General features: G+C 41.8%; 1 protein-coding gene across 3 annotated transcripts in view; it reads left to right on the forward strand.

Annotated features, from left to right (window-relative positions):
* The first annotated feature begins 182 nt into the window (after positions 1-182).
* The window catches only part of LOC115141777 (lissencephaly-1 homolog A), a 91,070-nt gene continuing 69,494 nt past the window's right edge, over positions 183-21,758 (forward strand). The window contains exon 1 of one of the 3 annotated variants that reach the window (XM_029680965.2): positions 183-284. The gene's annotated coding sequence lies outside the window, so the exon portion shown is untranslated. Of the gene's footprint in view, positions 428-528; positions 626-21,758 lie in introns of those variants that run through there. The other 2 variants (XM_029680964.2, XM_029680967.2) reach the window with 2 other exon arrangements.

Consider the following 21,758-nt stretch of genomic DNA (forward strand, 5'->3'; position numbering starts at 1 on the left):
AATTCATAGACCTATGGGACGTCATCAAGAGAGATCAAATTCTGATAACATTCTGGAATCTGAATATCCACTATAAACAGACGTAAATGACACCATTGACAGAGGCTGACTAATGATGTGTTGTCAAAAATAGTGAGTGTTTACAGCTAATAAGTAAAATTATAGTAGTTTATCAGTGGGTGTTTGCAAGTGTATATTTAAGTAGGGCTGTGATCGAAGGCGTACGCGCGCGTCGCTGTCAGTTTGCGAACGCAAGCGCGTCACCGACTCCGAAGGCAACTGCGGTAAGTAAAACAAGGATTGGTCGAGAGACAATTCGGCATACTTTAAACTCGAGATCAGAAGTCCCTTATTTTGGAACAAAAAACATCCTCTTGGCTTTCATAACTGGCCGAACTTGTTAAAGTTTTTCAGGAGAAACTATAGGGTAAGTGTAAATTATTTTGCATCAGATATTGAGTATCGAAGAAATGCTAGGTGGGGAAAATGACGATGTGGCTGTAGTTTTTGCGCCTCCTTTTTATGTCTCAAAATGGCGGACAGGCCGCTTGGAGCAGCAGGTAGCTTGGTCATCAGAGTTGTAAATGCCTGTGTTAACCAACTAGTGGCACTGGTCGATTTGCATGTAAGTAACTTATTAACCTGCTTTAAGTTCCCATTTTAATCTAACTTGCACCTATTTTTCCAAGTAAATGATCAAATTGATTCGATAATTTTATATCAACTTTACAGCTCACAAGGCAGCTAACTAATGTTGTTCAGACAGTGGAAATAATCATCAATTATGTGTGTAGGTAGCTAACCTAATAAACTAGTTTATTTACTGACATGTTGCAGTATCTTATCGATGTAGCTAGTTAACTTTAACTAATATTTTGCGGAGTATATGGGTGAAGTTCAATTCATTACTTCACCTCGCATTCGAATTGTTAGGCTAGCTAGCGTGCGCGCTCTAGTCTACCCTGCGTTCGCTTGGCGATCATATGTAGGTCATGATTTGAGACCGTTATTAAACACCCGCTACAAATACTTACCAACTAATGTGTGGTGTTGAGTGTAAAACGATATCTAACTATCTGCTTGAACACTTTGTGACAAGCTAGGTAACGTTACCTACGATTTTAGACTGTTCAATAATGGGAAAGGGCGTATGCAATCGGTTGTATTTAATTTATTTTGACATCTATTTAGTAAGTAACTAGCTAAGTCTAAATATGTTATTTTTCTAGTATTGGCCGAATGTCATGTGAAACAATAGCTGTGGTCTGACATTTTGATACCTTTTTTAGCTCCGCTAGCTACCAAGCTAGTTGTATGTTTCCTGTGTAGCCACTGGCTACCCTACTCCATCCATAACGTTACATCCAGTCAACTGGACAACTTTGATCAACATTTTGTGAAATGTCATCAGCAAGGCTCTACATTAGACCGGTACCGTTTATACAGAAATCGTTCACTGCAAGTTGGCTCTGTTTCACGAATCACCTAAGTCTGAATTTATGCATTCAGTTTATAAAAATAAGGGTGGAGCACATTGGTGAAAAAGAGTTGTAGGAAAACTACCATTTGTATTGACCAATAACTTCAGCTTGAAACCTATGTTTTCTAAAATACTTTTTCCTTTTATTTGGTGATTGATATCGATTAAGGATCGACTATAGTCTGTTTGATCACATGTGTGTTGAAAGGCAGTGATACCCTCTATTCGGTTAGAAAAGACACCACCCCTCTGCTACTGCAGAATGGATCCTTCAGCCAGCATCGCTTTGAAACTGACAAGTCATTCTCCTCCTCGCCCGCCTTGTGGATGGTACCCCTGTCTTGTTTGTAGCCAGGATCCTTTGCTTTACAGTCCACCTCCCCTTAATGTACCATTTCATCCTGGACAGACCAGAGCTTGGATACGCCTGTAAGGATTGCTGCAGCAGCTGATGCAATGGAAATGATGATGGGATTGTTTTAGGAGTGGCGCTTCAATTAATAACTCGGTAGCTATAATTCCTCCTCCAGTTGTAGCTAATGTGGTTCTTGGTTGAATAGGTACAGTCATTTATGTAAGCAATCAGAGATGTTGAAGTTCTAAGATCTGTTAATAGGCTACTTGTTTGTGGTTGCAGGCTTGACAACTTTCCAGACTCATTTAGAAAATAAAGCGCATTATTATCGTGAGAATATAAACACATGTGCCCTCAAAAGTATCTATTGTGCAAAATGGCTAATCAGTAATCATTGTATTTGTGTTTCTCATAATGGCAGGGTAAGGGCGGCAGGGTAAGGGAGATGGAGAGGATGAGATGGGGTGTGTCATTTTTGTGAATGCCGAGTGCCTCACTGACAGTCAGCACCAGATGCCCACGTTACCCTGATTTGAGCTTCAGCCCAGAGGTCACAGTAGGACAGTGGCTGACCTTCAGCACAGGAGGACTGGTCTAAACACACACACACACTGCTAGTAAAGACCTGCCAGGCCAGCAGCTCCCCTCCTTTCTCTGGATCTGGGACAGCCAGATTGGGTTCACCTTCACATGACGGCTTGGTGCCACTGCTCATTCAATGGGTTTTGATTGGAAATCAGTCTTTCCAGGATACTGTAATCCCACATTTTTGAATCAATAATTTCCTGCATATTATGTGAGGACTTGGAAATCACTGCACTATTTCCGCATAAGTCAAACCATCACAATATTGTTGCATAAAACTGACCCATCACTGCAGTACAAAAAGGCCTGCTATTTCAACCAATCGCTGCACATTTACTGCATAATAGGGGTCAATCAAGCCACCTCTCACCCAAGAACGTTCCCCAAATTTGTCAATTGATGCATATGTCAGAATTGCCTTAGCAAAATCGTGCATTTTTGCCTGAAAATCCCCCCGACATCCTGGAAAGACTGGGAAATATGGTGACTGTATGTGTATCTTCTGTTAGCTTATGCCATTGTTCTATATAGCAGCTTGATTCCCAAATCCTGTAATGCATAACTAAAAATGGATGTCTTGATCCCTGATTTGCACAGTGCACTGCATAGCCTACATGGATCAATTGAAAATGTACTGAAACCCCTTAATTTTATATGTTCTCATCAGTTTAATGTTGGCCTATGTGCAGTCAACTTGGATTTGTTAAGCAGCCTTATCCTATGTAATTTTGGGGCATTTTAAAGCACTTTGAGATTAATTATGTAATGGCATTATAAAAGTTTGTCTTGTGTCAGTGGTTTAGCTACCACTCACTGATGTGTTGCCCTGGCCTGTAGCAGCACCTCTTCTCAGACTCCCAGAGTCCTGTTTGTAGCACAGACCACAGTGTTGCTGCTGAGCACAGCACTCCCTCAGAGGATTTATACTTTGATCTGCTAATCATGGCTTTTTTATCAGGGGACTCTGACAGCATTGATGGCTAGACCATGCTTTATTGTACTCACATAGCTTCTCAGCAGCAGCAGTGCACATTCAGTCACTGCACTCGATCATGATTCCTCCCTCCTGCAATCTGTTTCAATTGGACTGCTTAAATATGCATGGAAGGAAGAGTAGCCAAGATTGACTTCTCCCACAACTCTCGCTGGGATGTGGCTAGTCAACAACACTAAGATATGTTCAGTTTGATATGTGTTAAGTTTAAGAATGAATGCTATATGTGAATGAATAGTAGCAGCAGCCTTCCATTTTATCCCTGGATACTTTAGCTTGTATAATAGCCATTGCAGCCAGCCCAGTTGATATCCCCTGGAAGACTGCAGTGTGTGCCAGATGTTCAATCCCATCATTATCAATTAGTGATAAAGCTCTTCAAATAATTTCTGCAGGAGTGCCCTGCTTGCCTAGAAGGGAAATACTGTACAAAGCTGGTAATTATTTACAGAATAACTAGCTCTGAAAAGCCCATCTGAATGTAGCCTAGGTGGTTCTGGCTGTTCCAGCTATTATTTTAGAAGAACCCCCCCACACACACACACACATGCTGGTGTTATGGCAGGGCAGCTTATTCAGTGTGTGGGTGCGCGATGATGGCGGGGTGAACGGGCAGGGGCTTGGATGGTTGTCCTTGATCTTTTTGGCTTTCCTGTGACATCGGGTGGTGTCTGTGTCCTGGAGGGCAGGTTGTTTGCCCCCGCTGATGTGTTGTGCTGACCTCACTACCCTCTGGAGAGCCTTGCAGTTGTGGGCGGCGCAGTTGATGTACCAGGCAGTGATACAGCCCAACAGGATGCTCTCGATTGTGCATCTGTAAAAGTTTGAGGGTTTTTTGTGCCAAAACAAATTTCTTCAGCCTCCTGAGGTTGAAGAGACGCTGTTGATGTTGCGCCTTCACCACACTGTCTGTGGGTGGACCATTTCAGTTTGTCTGTGATGTGTATGCCAAGGAACTTGAAGCTTTCCACCTTCTCCACTGCTGTCCTGTCGATGTGGATAGGGGGGTGCTCCCTCTGCTGTTTCCTGAAGTCCACGATCATCTCCTTTGTTTTGTTGACGTTGAGTGTGAGGTTATTTTCCAGACACCACACTCCGAGGGCCCTCACCTCGTCCCTATAGGCTGTCCCGTCATCGTTGGTATTCAAGCCTACTACTGTTGTGTCAGCTGCAAATTTGATGATTGTGTTGGAGGCCTGCTTGGCCATGTAGTCATGGGTGAACAGGGTGTACAGGAGGGGGCTGAGCATGCACCCTTGTGGGGCCCCAGAGTTGTGGTGATGTTTCCTACCTTCACCACCTGGGGGCGGCTCGTCAGGAAGACCAGGACCCAGTTGCACAGGGCGGGGTCGAGACCCATGGAGTTTGGAGGGTACTGTGGTAAATGCTGAGCTGTAATCGATGAACAGCATTCTTACATAGGTATTCCTCTTGTCCCGGTGGGTTAGGGCAGTGCAGTGTGATTGCGTAGTCTGTGGACCTATTAGGGTGGTAAGCAAATTGGAGTGGGTCTAGGGTGTCAGGTATGGTGGAGGTGATATGATCTCTCAAAGCACTTCATGATGACGGAAGTGAGTGCTACAGAGCGATAGTCATTTTGCTCAATGGTGACCCTCCTTGAAGCATGTGGGAACAGCAGACTGTGATAGGGATTGATTGAATATGTCCGTAAACACACCAGCCAGCTGGTCTGTGCATGCTCTGAGGACGTGGCTAGGGATGCTGACTGTCCCGGCAACCTTGCGAGGGTTAACGCGTTTATGTTTTACTCACGATGGCTGTGGTGAAGGAGAGTGCAGGTTTTGGTAGCGGGCAGTGGCACTGTATTGTCCTCAAAGCGAGCAAAGAAGTTGTTTAGTTTGTCTGGGAGCAAGAAGTCAGTGTCCGCTACGGGGATGGTTTTCTTTTTGTAATCCGTGATTGACTGTAGACCCTGCCAATAACAGTGGGGAGAACAAGTATTTGATAGACTGCTGATTTTGCAGGTTTTCCTACTTACAAAGCATGTAGAGGTCTGTAATTATTTTTAATCATAGGTACACTTGTGAGAGACTGAATTTAAAACAAAAATCCAGAAAATCACTGTGTGATTTATAAGTAATTCATGTGCATTTTATTGCATGACAAAAGTATTTGATACATCAGAAAAGCAGAAAAAAGCATTTTAATATTTGGTAAGGAAACCTTTGTTTGCAATTACAGAGATCATATGTTTCCTGTAGTTCTTGACCAGGTTTGCGCACACTGCAGCAGGGATTTTTGCCCACTCCTCCATACAGACCTTCTCCAGATCCTTCAGGTTTTGGGGCTGTTGCTGGGCAATACGGACTTTCAGCTCCCTCCAAAGTTTGTCTATTGGGTTCAAGTCTGGAGACTGGCTAGGCCACTCCAGGACCTTGAGATGCTTCTTACGGAGCCACTCCTTAGTTGCCCTGGCTATGTGTTTTGGGTCGTTGTCATGCTGGAAGTCCCAGCCAAGGACCCATCTTCAATGCTCTTACTGAGGGAAGGAGGTTGTTGGCCAAGATATCGCGATACATGGCCCCAAAGAATGATGTTTCCACCTCCATGCTTCACGGTTGGGATGGTGTTCTTGGTTGTACTCATCCTTCTTCCTCCTCCAAACACAGCAAGTGGAGTTTAGACCAAAAAGCTCTATTTTCATCTCAAGACCACATGATCTTCTCCCATTCCTCTGGATCATCCAGATGGTCATTGGCAAACTTGCGTGCGCTGCAGGATTTTAATCCATGGCGGCGTAGTGTGTTACTACTGGTTTTCTTTGAGACTGTGGTCCCAGCTCTCTTCAGGTCATTGACCAGGTCCTGCCGTGTAGTTCTGGGCTGATCCCTCACCTGCCTCATGATCATTGACGCCCCACGAGGTGAGATCTTGCATGGAGCCCCAGACCGAGGGTGATTGGAGGTCATCTTGAACTTCTTCCATTTTTTGAATAATTGAGCCAACAGTTGTTGCCTTCTCAACAAGCTGTTTGCCTATTGTCCTGTAGCCCATTCCAGCCTTGTGCAGGTCTACAAATTTATCCCTGATGTCCTTACACATCTCTCTGGTCTTGGCCATTGTGGAGAGGTTGGAGTCTGTTTGATTGAGTGTGTGGACAGGTGTCTTTTTATACAGGTAACGAGTTCAAACAAGTGCAGTTAATACAGGTAATGAGTGGAGAACAGGAGGGCAGCTTAAAGAAAAACGAACAGGTCTGTGAGAGCTGGAATTCTTACTGGTTGGTAGGTGATCAAATACATATGTCATGCAATAAAATGCAAATTAATAAAACAATCATACAATGTGATTTTCCAGGTTATCTTTTAGATTCCGTCTCTCACAGTTGAAGTGTCCCTATGATACAAATTGCAGACCTCTACATGCTTTGTAAGAAGGAAACACTGCCAATTTAGCAGGTTATTAAATACTTGTTCTCCCCACTGTACATCTTGAATTGTGACTCTATTTTGTCTCTATACTGACGCTTAGCTTGTTTGATTGCCTTGTAGAGGGAATAGCTACACTGTTGGTATTCGGTTATGTTTCCAGTCGCCTTGCCATGATTAAAAGCAGTGGTTCGTGCTTTCTGTTTTGCGCGTATGCTGCCATCAATCCACAGTTTCTGGTTGGGGAAGGTTTTAATAGTCACCGTGAGGACATCACCACCGATGCACTTGCTAATAAACTCGCCCACCGAATCGGCGTATACGTCAATATTGTTGTCTGAGGCTACCCGGAACATAACCCAGTCCACGTGATCAAAGCAATCATGGAGCGTGGAATAAGATTGGTCGGACCAGCACTGAACAGACCTGAGCACGGGCGTTTCCTGTTTTAGTTTCTGTCTATAGGCTGGGAGCAACAAACTGGAGTCGTGGTCAGATTTGCCAAAAGGAGGGTGAGGGAGGGCTTAGTGTGTGTCTCGGAAGTTAGAGTAGCAATGATCCAGAATGCTGCCAGCCCGGGTCACGCATTCTATATGCTGATAACATTTAGGGAGCCTTGTTTTCAGATTAGCTTCGTTAAAGTCACCAGCTACAATAAATAAAGCCTCGGGATTAGAGGTCGACCGACTATGATTTTTCAACGCCGATACCGATTTATTGGAGGACCAAAAAAAGCCGATGCCGATTTTGTTTTAATGTTTTATTTGTAATAAGGACGACTACAACGATGCTGAATGAACACTTATTTTAACTTAATATAATACATCAATAAAAATCGATTTAGCCTCAAATAAATAATGAAACATGTTTAAATAATGCAAAAACAGTGTTGGAGAAAGTAAAAGTGCAATATTTGCCATGTAAAAAAAGCTCATGTTTGAGTTCCTTGCTCTGAACATGACAACATATGAAGGTTGGTGGTTCCTTTTATCATGAGACTTCAATATTCCAAGGTAAGAGGTTTTAGGTTGTAGTTAATATAGTATTTATAGGACTATTTCTCTCTATACCACTTGTATTTCATTAACCTTTGACTATTGGATGTTCTTATAAGCACTTTAGTATCGCCAGTGTAACAGTATAGCTTCCGTCCCTCTCCTCGCCCCTACCTGGGCTCAAACCAGGAACACATCGACAACAGCCACACTCGAAGCAGCGTTACCCATCGCGCCACAAATGCCGCGGCCCTTGCAGAGCAAGGGGAACAACCGCTCCAAGTCTCAGGGCGAGTGGTGTTTGAAACGCTATTAGCGCGCACCCCGCTAACTAGCTAGCTAATTCACATCGGTTACACCAGCCTAATCTCGGGAGTTGATAGGCTTGAAGTCATAAACAGCGCTGTGCTTGTGAAGAGCTGCTGGCAAAAAGCACGAAAGTGCTGTTGGAATGAAGTCTTACGCACCTGCTGCTGCCTACCATCGCTCAGTCAGACTGCTCTATCAAATCATAGACTTAATTTTAACATAATAACACACAAATACTAGCCTTTGGTCATTAATATGGTCGAATCCGGAATCTTATCTCGAAAACCAGACGTTTATTCTTTCAGTGAAATGCAGAACCGTTCCGTATTTTATCTAACAGGTGGCATCTATTAGTCTAAATATTCCTGTTACATTGCACAACCTTCAATGTTATGTCATAATGATGTGAAATTCTGGCAAATTAGGTGGCCCAAACTGTTGCATATACCCTGAATCTGCGTGCAATGAACGCAAGAAGTGACACAATTTCATCTGGTTAATATTGCCTGCTAACCTGGATTTCTTTTAGCTAAATATGCAGGTTTAAAAATATATACACTTCTGTGTATTGATTTTAAGAAAGGCATTGGTGTTTATGGTTAGGTACAGTCGTGCAAAGATTGTGCTTTTTTCGCAAATGCGCTTTTGTTAAATAATCCCCCTGCTTTGCATCGATTATATGCAACGCAGGACAGGCTAGATGAACTAGTAATATCATCAACCATGTGTAGTTAACTAGTGATTATGGTTGATTGATTTTTTTATAAGATAAGTTTAATGCTAGCTAGCAACTTACCTTGGCTTCTACTGCATTTGCGTAACAGGCAGACTCCTCGTGGAGTGCAATGAGAGGCAGGTGGTTAGAGCGCTGGACGAGTTAACCATAAGGTTGCAAGATTGAATCCTGGAGATGACAAGGTAAAAATCTGTCTTTCTGCCCCTGAATCAGGCAGTTAACCCACCGTTCCTAGCCTGTCATTGAAAATAAGAAAGTGTTCTTAAAACCTCTTCATTCTAGCCATCCCGGATCCGGGATCGTGAATACAGCCTCAAGCTCATTAGCATAACGCAACGTTAACTATTCATGAAAATCGCAAATGAAATGAAATAAATCTATTTGCTCTCAAGCTTAGCCTTTTGTTAACACTCATCTCAGATTTTCACAAATATGCTTCTCAACCATTGCAAAACAAGCATTTGTGTAACACTATTGATAGCCTAGCATAGTATTATGCCTGACATTCAGCAAGCAACATTTTCACAAAAACCACAAACATTCAAATAAAAATCATTTACCTTTGAAGAACTTTGAAGAACTTCAGATGTTTTCAATGAGGAGACTCTCAGATAGCAAATGTTCCGTTTTTACAAAAATATTATTTGTGTTGACAAATCGCTCCGTTTTTTTCATCAAGTTTGGGTAAGAAAAAAAATAAAAATAATATTAAGTCATTAAAACGCAAACTTTTTTCCAAATTAACTCCATAATATCGAAAGAAACATGGCAAACGATGTTTAGAATCAATCCTCAAGGTGTTTTTCACATATCTATCGATGATAAGTCCTTCGTGGCAGGTGACTTTCTCTTCTGAAGAAATGGAACGCACATGGACCTAGAGATTACGCAATAATTTCGACACAGGACACCGGGCGGACGCCTGGTAAATGTAGTCTCTTATGGTCAATCTTCCAATGATATGCCTACAAATACGTCACAATGCTGCAGACATCTTGGACGAACGGCAGAGAGCATAAGCTCGTTCACGGCACATTCACAGCCATATAAGGAGACGATAGAAAAACAGAGCTTCAAAAATTCTGCTCATTTCCTGTTTGTTTCCTCTTGGTTTCGCCTGTAGTATGAGTTCCGTGGCACTCACAGATAATATCTTTGCAGTTTTGGAAACGTCAGTGTTTTCTTTCCAAAGCTGTCAATTATATGCATAGTCGAGCATCTTTTCGTGACAAAATATCTTGTTGTTCATCCAAAAATGAAATACTGCCCCTAGTGTTCCAAGAGGTTGACTGACATGCCTAGTTAAATAAAGGTGTAAAAAAAAAAAAAAAAAAAGCCAAATCGGTGTCCAAAATTACCGAGTTCCGATTATGAAAACTTGAAATCGGCCCTGATTAATCGGTCGACCTTTAGTAATAATACATCAAGATAACAAAATGCTGCTTAGTTTCTTTAGAACATGAAGCGACCATTTCTGTTGGCGCCATGATGAAGACATTAAATAATGTGACCACAGGAGTTGAAGGCATCCAGTCAGACTAGGGTGTCCAGAAATGTATCGTGGAAACCAGTAATTTGATTTAAACTCCACGTATTATAACCAGTTATACTTTTAATCCTTATTTTGACTTCATTACCTGCTTTTGTCAGGTCCCTTCGGTAGTTATCAGGGACATGTTTCATGTTTTACATTATTGACTAGCAGGGCTCTACGCTGGCCTTACTTACAAGGAGAATATGTGGGCCTAAGTTGAAGAATGTAAGAGCACAGAAGACCTATTCGCACGGGACTAGTATTACTAGAGAAAATTGATTATGTAATTATTAACCCTGAATGGTTGTTAATCCAGAGGGCAATTCAGATGGGATTCTTTTTTCTTCGCCAAATTCCCCCCTGTAATTCTTTCTTTGTTTCATTAAATTTACTTATATTTTTTCTATGCGTGAAGATATTTCAACAAGTCCAGGGATACACCGTTAACGCGAGCTTTTGTTCCCAAGTTTGTAAACCATACCAAACCATTTTTGGTATAGATTCACCATAATATTCGAATTGAGGAAGTGTCATCATAATCCTTAAGATAATTTAGCGAACTGCACTATATCCTAAATGCCTCCTAGCCTTGAGATGCATTTTAAGACTATGGATGCGAAAGTGAACGTATCATTTCCAAAAGTTTAGGTAAGTTTTATTGTTCTTTGCCATCTATTAACAGCAAGAGTTACATTAAATGATCACTATTTTTTTACTGGTCATTTAGCAATGTTAAATTAATACGCACAAAACATTTACAGTACCAGTCAAAAGTTTGGACACCTTCTTTTTTAAAACTATTTTCTACATTGTACAATAGTAGTGACTGCATCAAAACTATGGAATCATGCACAGTTGAAGTAAAAGTTTACATACACCGTAGCCAAATGTATTTAAATCCAGTTTTTCACAATTCCAGACATTTAATCCTAGTAAAAGTTCCCGGTTTTAGGTCAGTTAGGATCACCACTTTATTTTTAAGATTGTGAAATGTCAGATTAATAGTAGTGATTTATTTCGGCTTTTGTTTCTTTCATCACATTCCCAGTGGGTCAGAAGTTCACATACACTCAATTAGTATTTGGTAGCATTGCCTTTAAATTGTTTAACTTGGGTCAAACATTTCGGGTAGCCTTCCACAATGTTCCCATAATAAATAGGGTGAATTTTGGCCCATTCCTCCTGACAGAGCTGGTGTAACTGGGTCAGGTTTGAAGGCATGGCTTCTTCCTTGCTGAGCGGCCTTTCATGTTATGTCCATATTGGTCTCGTTTTTACTGTGCATGTAGATACTTTTGTACCTGTTTCCTCCAGCATCTTCTCAAGGTCCTTTGCTGTTCTCGGATTGATTTGCACTTTTCTCACCACAGTACGTTCATCTCTAGGAGACAGAACGCGTCTCCTTCCTGAGCGGTATGACGGCTGCACGGTCCCGTGGTGTTTATACTTGCGTACTATTGTTTGTACAGATGAACATGGGAGCAATTTCCAAATGCATGAAGGTACCAAGGATGAACCAGACTTCTGGAGGTCTACAATTTTTTTTCTGAGGTCTTGTCTGATTTCTTGTGATTTTCCCATAATGTCAAGCGAAGAGGCACTGAGTTTGAAGGTAGGCTGTGAAATACATCCACAGTTAAACCTCCAATTGACTCAAATGATGTCAATTGGCCTATAAGAAGCTTCTAAAGCCATGACACAATTTTCTGGAATTTTCTAACCTGTTTAAAGGCACAGTCAACTTAGTGTACAGTCGTGGCCAAAAGTTGAGAATGACACATTCATTTTCAGTCTGCTGCCTCAGTTTGTATGATGGCCATTTGCATATACTCCAGAATGCAATTAATCTGATCACTCTTCATAAGTCACTCTTTGCCATGCAAATGAACTGAATCCCCAAAAAACCTTTCCACTGCATTTCAGCTCTACCACAAAAGGACCAGCTTACATCATGTCAGTGATTCTCTCATTAACACAGGTGTGAGTGTTGACTAGGACAAGGCTGGAGATCACTCTGTCATGCTGATTGAGTTCGAATAACAGACTGGAAACTCCAAAATGAGGGTGGTGCTTGGAATCATTGTTCTTCCTCTCAACCGTGGTTACCTGCAAGTGAACACGTGCCGTCGTTGCTTTGCACAAAAAGGGCTTCACAGGCAAGGATATTGCTGCCATTAAGATTGCACCTACATTTACCATTTATCGGATCATCAAGAACTTCAAGGAGAGGTGTTCAAATGTTGTTTAGAAGGTTTAGGGGGCCCAAGAAAGTCCAGCAAGCTCCAAGACCATCTCCTAAAGTTGATTCAGCTGCGGGATCGGGGCACCACCAGTACAGAGCTTGCTCAGGAATGGCAGCAGGCAGGTGTGAGTGCATCTGCGTGCACAGTGAGGCAAATACTTTTGGAGGATGGCCTGGTGTCAAGAAGGGCAGCAAAGAAGTCACTTCTCTCCAAGAAAAACATCAGGGACAGACTGATATTCTGCAGAAGGTACAGGGATCTGACTACTGAGGACTGGGGTAAAGTCATTTTCTCTGAATCCCATTTTCCGATTGTTTGGGGCTTCCGGAAAAAAGCTTGTCCGGAGAAGGAAGCGCTCACCTTGTCATCAGTCCTGTGCCATGCCAACAGTAAAGCATCCTGAGACCATTCATGTGTGGGGTTGCTTCTCAGCCAAGGGAGTGGGCTCACAATTTTGCTAAGATTCCAAGAACACAGGATGAGATGTTACTATCCTTTGTGCAAGCACTTCCAAGAGTTAATGAACAGTGAGCCTGGTGAAATTTGGGGAGCGCATCGTCAGTAGTATACCTTTTGGTTCCTAGGGTGTTTCGGCCTTTCACACTATACACCCTCCCCAAAGGCGGCCAGCGACAGGGTGATCAATCCTACGCTTGCGTCCCATTCCCAATTAGTCATAGGAGTTGCCTTGTTGATGATAGCCAACATCCCATGGGACTATGCATGGCAGGGGCATCCTCCTCCCTGAGTCAAGCATTGTTGCCCGCATACCTCCTGGCCCTCTCACTTCGGGGCCCAGCTGGGGTCTTACCTCTTCATCCAGAGCCACTGACTACTGCCTTCTGCCGCCTCCGATACAGCTTTGATTGCCGAACGCTGGCTCTGGCCCTTAATTCCAAGGTCTCTAAGCAGTCTGGTTCTAGATGTTGCCACAAAACCTCTGCAGCCCACCTCCACTGGTCGGACTTCTGTGTTCCAGCCATGATGCCGTGCTTCGGCAGCTAGATCGGCATAGCGCAGATGCTTTCGCTCATAAGCCTCATCTACTGAGTCCTCCCAGGGTACTGTGAGCTCAATGATGAAGACCTTCTTGAGCGAACGGGACCAGAGCACCATGTCAGGTCTTAGGGTGGTGGTTGCGATCTCCGGAGGAAACACAAGTTGCCGGCCAATGTCAGCTAGCATTTTCCAGTCGCGGGCCAAGCGCAGCTGGTCTCGCTCTAATGGTGTCGAGCCGCGCTTCGGTGGTTTAGCCCCTTCGCGGACAAAGTTTGTCCGTAAGGGGTGTGATGCTGCTGGGGGTGGTAGGGAGTTGGTGGCAGCTCGCTTGTCGTCCAGGGCGGACGCAGGGTTTCTTCTAAGAACACAGCCATGAATAATGGTACCAACACATCCTCCGAGAGTAACTTCTCCCAACCAACCAGGAACAGTTTGGTGACGCACAATGCCTTTTCCAGCATGATGGAGCACCTTGCCATAAGGCAATTGTGATAACTAAGTGGCTCGGGGAACAAAATATTGATATTTTGGTCCATGGCCAGGAAACTCCTCAGACCTTAATCCCATTGAGAACTTGTGGTCAATCCTCAAGAGGCGGGTGGACAAACAAAAACCCACAAATTCTGACAAACTCCAAGCATTGATTATGCAAGAATGGGCTGCCATCAGTCAGGATGTGGCCCAGAAGTTAATTGACAGCATGCCAGGGTGGATTGCAGAGGTCTTGAAAAGAAGGGTCAACACTGCAAATATTGACTCTATGCATCAACATGGAATTGTCAATTAAAGCCTTTGACACTTGCGAAATGCTTGTAATTATACTTCAGTATTCCATAGTAACATATGACAAAAATATCTAAAGACACTGAAGCAGCATACTGTGGAAATTTAATATTTGTGTCATTATCAAAATGTTTGGCCACGACTATGTAAACTTCTGACCCACTGGAATTGTGACAAGGAATTATAAGTGAAATAATCTCTCTGTAAACAATTGTTGGAAAAATTACTTGTCATGCACAAAGTAATGTCCTAACCGACTTGCCAAAATGATAGATTATTAACTTCTTGTTGACCGCAGTATTTTCTCGTCCGGATGAAATGCATGCCCAAATTCAACCCCCTGCTACTCATCCCCAGAAGATTAGATATGCATATTATTATTAGATTTGGATAGAAACCACTCTGAACTTTCTAAAACTGTTTGAATCATGTCTGTGAGTATAACAGAACTTATTTAGCAGGCGAAAACCCGAGGACAAACCATTCAGATTTTTTTTTGAGGTAACTCTTTTCAATGGGTGCTCATTGGGAATCCAGATTTCTAAGGGACCTTCTTGCAGTTCCTATCGCTTCCACTGGATGTCAACAGTCTTTGGAAATTTGTTGGTTTTTATCCTTTGTGTAATGAAGTACGGCCTTCTTGAACGAGGGTCACCTGAAGTGTACTGTTAGAGGCACTTGACCAGAAAGCGTGCCTCAGTTTGTTTTCTTCCTGTATTGAATACAGATCATCCCGTCTTCAATTTTATCGATTATTTACGGTTAAAAATACCTAAGGTTCTACTACAAAAGTAGTTTGAAATGTTTTGGCAAAGTTTACAGCTAACTTTTGAGATATTTTGTAATCACGTTGCGCAAGTTGGAACCGGTGTTTTTCTGGATCAAACGCGCCAAATAAATGGACATTTTGATATATATCGACCAAAAGGACCATTTGTGATGTTTATGGGACATATTGGAGTAACAACAAAAGCAGCTCATCAAAGTTAAGGCATGAATTATATTTTTTATTTCTGCGTTTTGTGTTGCACCTGCAGGGTTGAAATGGTTTCTCTGTTTACGGAGGTGCTATCCTCAGATAATAGCATTGTTTGCTTTCGCCGAAAAGCCTTTTTGAAATCTAATATGTTGGCTGGATTCACAAGTGTAGCTTTAATTTGCTATCTTGCATGTGTGATTTAATGAAAGTTAGATTTTTATAGTAATTTATTTGAATTTGGCGCTCTGCATTTTCCCTGGCTTTTGGCCACGCTAGCGTCCCACATATCCCAGAGAGGTTAACAAGAAATTTTGAGTGATTGAAAAGCGTATGTAAACTTCCGACTTCTACTGGAGTAACCAAAAAAGTGTTATACAAAAAAAAGAGCTTCTTCAGTGTAGCCACCCTTTGCCTTGATGACAGCTTTGCGTGCTTTTGGCATTCTCTCAACCAACTTCAACTGGAATGCTTTTCCAACAGTCTTGAAGGAGTTCCCACATATACTGAGCACTTGTTGGCTGCTTTTCCTTTATGCAGTCCAACTCATCCCAAACCATCTCAATTGGGTTGAGGTTGGGTGATTGTGGGGCCTGCACTAAAATAGCCCTGACACTGCCTGGAGGTGTGTTGAATCATTGTCATGTTGAAAAACAAATGATAGTCCCAGTTAGCACAAATCAGATGGGATCGTGTATCGCTGCAGAATGCTATGGTAGCCATGCTGGTTAAGTGTGCCGCCTCCATGCATCACGGTGGAACCACACATGCGTAGATCTGTTCACCTACTCTGCGTCTCACAAAGACACAGCGGTTTGAACCAAAAATCTCATCAGACCAAAGGACAAATTTCCACCGGTCTAATGTCAGTTTCTTGGCCCAAGCAAGTTTCTTCTTCTCATTGGTGTCCTTTAGTAGTGGTTTCTTTGCAGCAATTCAACCATGAAGGCCTGATTTCATGCAGTTTCCTCTGAACAGTTGATATGTGTTACTTGAACTCTAGCATTTATTTGGACTGCAATTTTAGGCTTGTAACTAATGAACTTGTCCTCTGCAGCAGAGGTAACTCTGTCTTCCTTTCCTGTGGTGGTCCTCGTGAGCCAGTTTCATCATAGCACTTGATGGTTTTTGTGACTGCACTTGAAGAAACTTTCAAAGTTCTTTGTTTCGTTTTTACTGACCTTAAAGTCTTAAAATAATGGGCTGGTGTTTCTTTGCTTATTTAACTTGTGGCTAGGGGTTCAAAAATATATTTTAGAAATATGTAACTTTCACACATTCACGTGCAATACACCAAATGAAAGACACTTCTTGTTAATCTACCCATCGTGTCCGATTTCAAAAGGGCTTTACAGCGAAAGCACAACATATGATTATGTTAAGTCAGAGCCAAGTCAAACACACACAGCCATTTTTCCAGCCAAAGAGGAGTCACAAACAGAAACATAGATAAAATGAGTCACAAACCTTTGATCTTCATCAGATGACACTCCTATGACATGTTACACAATACATGTATGTTTTGTTCGATAAAGTTCATATTTATATCCAAAAATCTGTTTACATTGGCGCGTTACATTCAGTGATGTTTTGCTTCCAAAACATCCTGTGATTTTGCAGAGAGCCACATGAATTTACAGAAATACTCATAATAAACTTTGATAAAAGATAGAAGCGTTATTTACAGAATTAAAGATGCACTTCTCCTTAACCTCTCTGAACCACCCAAACCGGATCTGGGATAATTGTCATCAGCAACGCTGAATAGCATAGCGCCACAGTCAAATAATATTACTAGAAAATATTAATATTCATGAAATCACAAGTGCAATATTGCGAAACACAGCTTAGCCTTTTGTTAATCCACCTGTCGTGTCAGATTGCGAAAGCAATACAAGCGTTTAAGTTTATTGATCGCTCGACAAAACAATAAGTACACTTGGCATCAGGTAACTTGGTCACAAATCAGAAAAGCTATCAAATTAATCGTTTACCTTTGATCTTCGGATGTTTTCACTCACGAGACTCCTTTAGACAACAAATGTTCCTTTTGTTCCATAAAGAGATTTTTTTATATCAAAATACCTCTGTTAGTTTGGTGCGTTATGCCCAGGAATCCACCGAAAAGAGCGGTCACGACAACGCAGACAAATTCCAAATTATATCCATAATTTCCACAGAAACATGTCAGATGTTTTTTATAATCAATCCTCAGGGTGTTTTTCAAATATCTATTTGATAATATATCAACCGGGACAGTTGGCTTTTCACTAGGGCCGGGAGTAACAATGGCCACCTTTCTCTTTTGCGCACAATTCACTCCAGGAGCCCCCACCTATCCACTTACGCAATGTGGTCGTTCATGCTCATTCTTCAAAAATAAAAGCCTGAAACTACGTCTGAAGACTGACACCTTGAGGAAGCGATAGGAAAAGGAATCTGGTTGATATCCCTTTAAATGGAGCAATGGGAGGCTATGGAACATGGACTTTTCAAAATAGAAGGCACTTCCTGGTTTGAGTTTTCTCAGGGTTTCGCATGCAATATCAGTTCTGTTATACTCAGACAATATTTTGACAGTTTTGGAAACTTTTGTGGTTTCTATCCTAATCTGCCTTTTCAGTGGGATGTTGTGGGGTGGGGTTCCGCTAGCGGAACGTGTGTCCAAGACAGGTTTAAGCTGTTTTTGCTTTTAATATGGACTTGGTCTTTTACCAAATAGGGCTATCTTCTGTATACCACCCCTACCTTGTCAGAACACAACTGATTTGGCTGAAACACATTATTTGGCTGAAATGCATTTCCACAAATGAACTTTTAATAACATGGCAGACCTGTTCATATAAATGCATTCCAGGTTGTGAGAATGAGTGTGCGAAGCTGTTTATAAAGGCAATAGGGTGGCTACTTTGAAGAACCTCAAATATTCTGTTTTGTTTAACACTTTGTTGGTTACTGCGTGATTCCATACGTGTTATTTCATAGTTGATATCCTGGAATGAGTAGGTGTCAACTTTTGACTGGTACTGTAAATAATAGCATTCACTGTGAAAGTTGATACATGTAGGCCCTTCATATATAAGCTATGCATAGCATTTTGTTCAATTAATCAAACTGTGAGCAACACCTGTGAATCTCAGAAATGTCTCTGTTTATTCACACGGGACTAGCATTATCAGAGGACCTCGGAGTTTGCCCAAAAACTGTGCTATTCTGGTTCAAATTATTACGCTCCTGACATGTAAAAATTAATGACATGGCAGATTCGGATGGGACTAAAATGACGTGGTGTTTTGTGCACGTAATTACATTACCCGACCACCCCCAGTAAGACTTATCCCTTATGACTAGGGCTAAAGAATTGTTGGTGCCCATTTGAAAAAAAGAGGACACGTTGTTTTCTTTCTAGTAGTGATGCAAGGATGAGTGTCAATCTGTGGTCACTGTATTCTCCATGGCATAGGGAAGTAATCATTGCAACAATTTATTTTCACTTTTCCACGTGCGCTGGTGCTTCTAAATAAAAATTCCAGGTCCCACAGCAAAATATTTTGGCGCATATGCAAGTAAAATGGTCGCACTGTAGAGCCCTGGCCTTTACCGATTATTCATCCAATAACCACAGCAGTCAGGTGACAGACGAGAGGTCGTCAGGGCCCTGCATTCATAAAGCTAGTGCTGATCTAGGATCAGTTTAGCTTTTCAAATAGACAGGAGACCTGATCCTAGATCATTTTCCTAAACCGAGAGACTTTGAGTACAGGCCCAGGGCGTCAACATTTAATGTACTCTATATTCAAAGCCAATTTGGATTGTTGTGGGGGTGGCGACAGCAAAGGAATCATGCTACTGTGATTGGTACTTGGATGTGGGAATCTGGGAAAGGGAATGCCGTGATATTGGACTTGCCCCCGGGCAGGGATTCTTCAAAATCCCTATTGCTGTATTCTTTGTTTGGCACAGTATGGTAGAGCTGCTAAATACTACATGCTGCTAAATAGCACGTGTGCGCCACCCATTGTTTCCATCAGTCCATAGAAGTGTACCCCTGAAGCATTTGCCATTCCTTTGTTCATGGCTTTGTTGGACTTCAGAAAGGCATTGACTAAATGCAATATCAGTGTACATTACTATTGTAAGAATTAAGATGTTGAAGAAATTCAACGGTTATTTGCTGGGTTCTGTTAGCCTGTTGACTCATGCTTACATCTCTCTAGATTTATCTTTGATATGCTATTGTAGGCCTACAGTTAATCTGCTTGCTGCTTTCATTATTCTTACATTTATAATCAGATGTCAACTAGCCTGCTAGTCTTAGTTGATTGTAAATCAAGATATTGTAAATTCACCTACACCTCACTGTTTGACGGCTGTGAGAACTTGCATCACCGTTACGAATCCCTTTTGGCCCGACAGTCTAGGGGAGATGGTAACGAGACCCCTAACATAACTCATGCAAATTATAATAGTTAAAAAGTACAAGTGAGAACGAAATAACCACAGACAACTAAATTACAGTCAAACACATGGTTTATTAGAAAACACACGGTAATGTGGGGGGTGGGGAAGCAGGAAAAGGGGCTGAGCTGGACCCAAGGAAAGAAACAATAAGCATCCAAAACACCCCTAACCTAGACTAGCCTATTTCAACAACAGATAACTAACCAAAAATACAGTGGGTGGTCCGCCCAGTTTTAACTAGTGTTTTTAACAAAGTTTACCTATGGGTACTGTATGCCCATGGGTGACTTGTCTTGGTTCCCCCTTTCCCACCAGCAAACAAACACAAACGCCATAACCAAAAACAATACTCATAGGTAAACTTTGTTAAAAATATGGAGGTGCTCAAACAGAGAGCTCAATACATAAAGAGCGATAGAGACATAGTAGGAGAGGGTGAAACAGAGTGATCTACAGACATATGGCATTTATAGAGAGATTGAGCTCTAGAGCAAACCAACTGGGTTTTTAAACCAAGGGAAAGGAACTGTGATTGGGTAGAAAACAGGAGGAGGTGTCTTCTGATTGATGATTGATTGATGACTGATTGACTGATTGGGGAGTGATGATTTTCACCTGAGGGGAGAAGGAGAGAAAAGGACACAGGACACATACACACACACCCACAGGATACCTGTATCCGTAACAATCACAAACACTGCTTTTTTTATAACAGTTATTGACATTACTTAGATGTTTTCAAACATGGTTTTTATTGTCAGTGGAGTGTTGACCACACAAGTTTACCTGTGAATTGAGGCATTCTTAGAATATTGATTCCTTACTGGAGCTTGACCGATTAATCGGAATGGCTGATTAATTAGGGCCGATTTCAAGTTTTCATAACAATTGGAAATCGGTACTTTTGTACACTAATTTTATTTATTTTATTTTATTTTTTACACCTTTATTCAACTAGGCAAGTCACTTAACCTCTTATGGCTGCATCCCTTGTTCTCAATTTCCACCTGAAGACATACCCTAATCTAACTGCCTGTAGCTCAGCCCCAGAGGCAAGGATATGCATTTTCTTGTTATCATTTGAATGGAAACATTCTGAAGTTTGTGGAAATGTTCATTGAATGTAGGAGAATATAACACAGTAGATCTGGTGGAAAAGAGAAAGGAAGAGCATACGTTTTCAGTTTTTTATTGTTGTAGTATCTTTCACATGTATTAGAATAGGATGCTGGAGATCATTTTGATGGATAACACAAGAGGGCAACTGTAGGTGTGCAAAGTCTGACTGATAACTTCAGGAATGGGTGAGCTACATGACATTTAGCATGAAGTCACCCAGGAGTCCCACACAAGTTGCCCAAATGTACCTAAGTGGCCAAATTGGTAAAGTTATACAATTTGAAGCAAATAACTATATACAAACTACCAAAATGGTATTCTAACACACCCCTCCAAAAAACACAAAATACATTAAAAAAAATAAAATAACAAAATAACAAGGTTAACTATTTATACACTATCAATATTTGGAAGACCCTCAGTCCTCTACACAATATTGTGCTTCTGATGCCATGTTCCATAGCAGTCGCTTTCTGCTGTAAAGCAGAGGGTCACCAAGCATGTGGTGCAGGTGATTGGCGACTTAATTTGGCAAAGAACACAATGACACCTCCATGCTGTGCCCTTTTGGCCCTGAGGCACATCCATGCCTGCAGAAATACATTTGGGCATATGAACACCACTTGTGGCAGGAGCTGGATGAACCAGCTTCAGTGGGGGATGGACACCTTGGCACTGGGGGCTCCCATTCGGAGTCAGTGTCACTGTGAAAGAACATGTTCAGTTAGAATAGTTTCACATATGAGTCCTGTATCAACAGGTATAATAAACATATATATATATATATATATAGAGTACGG

This window comes from Oncorhynchus nerka, linkage group LG14 (assembly GCF_034236695.1).
Source record: "Oncorhynchus nerka isolate Pitt River linkage group LG14, Oner_Uvic_2.0, whole genome shotgun sequence".
NCBI classification, from domain to species: domain Eukaryota; kingdom Metazoa; phylum Chordata; class Actinopteri; order Salmoniformes; family Salmonidae; genus Oncorhynchus; species Oncorhynchus nerka.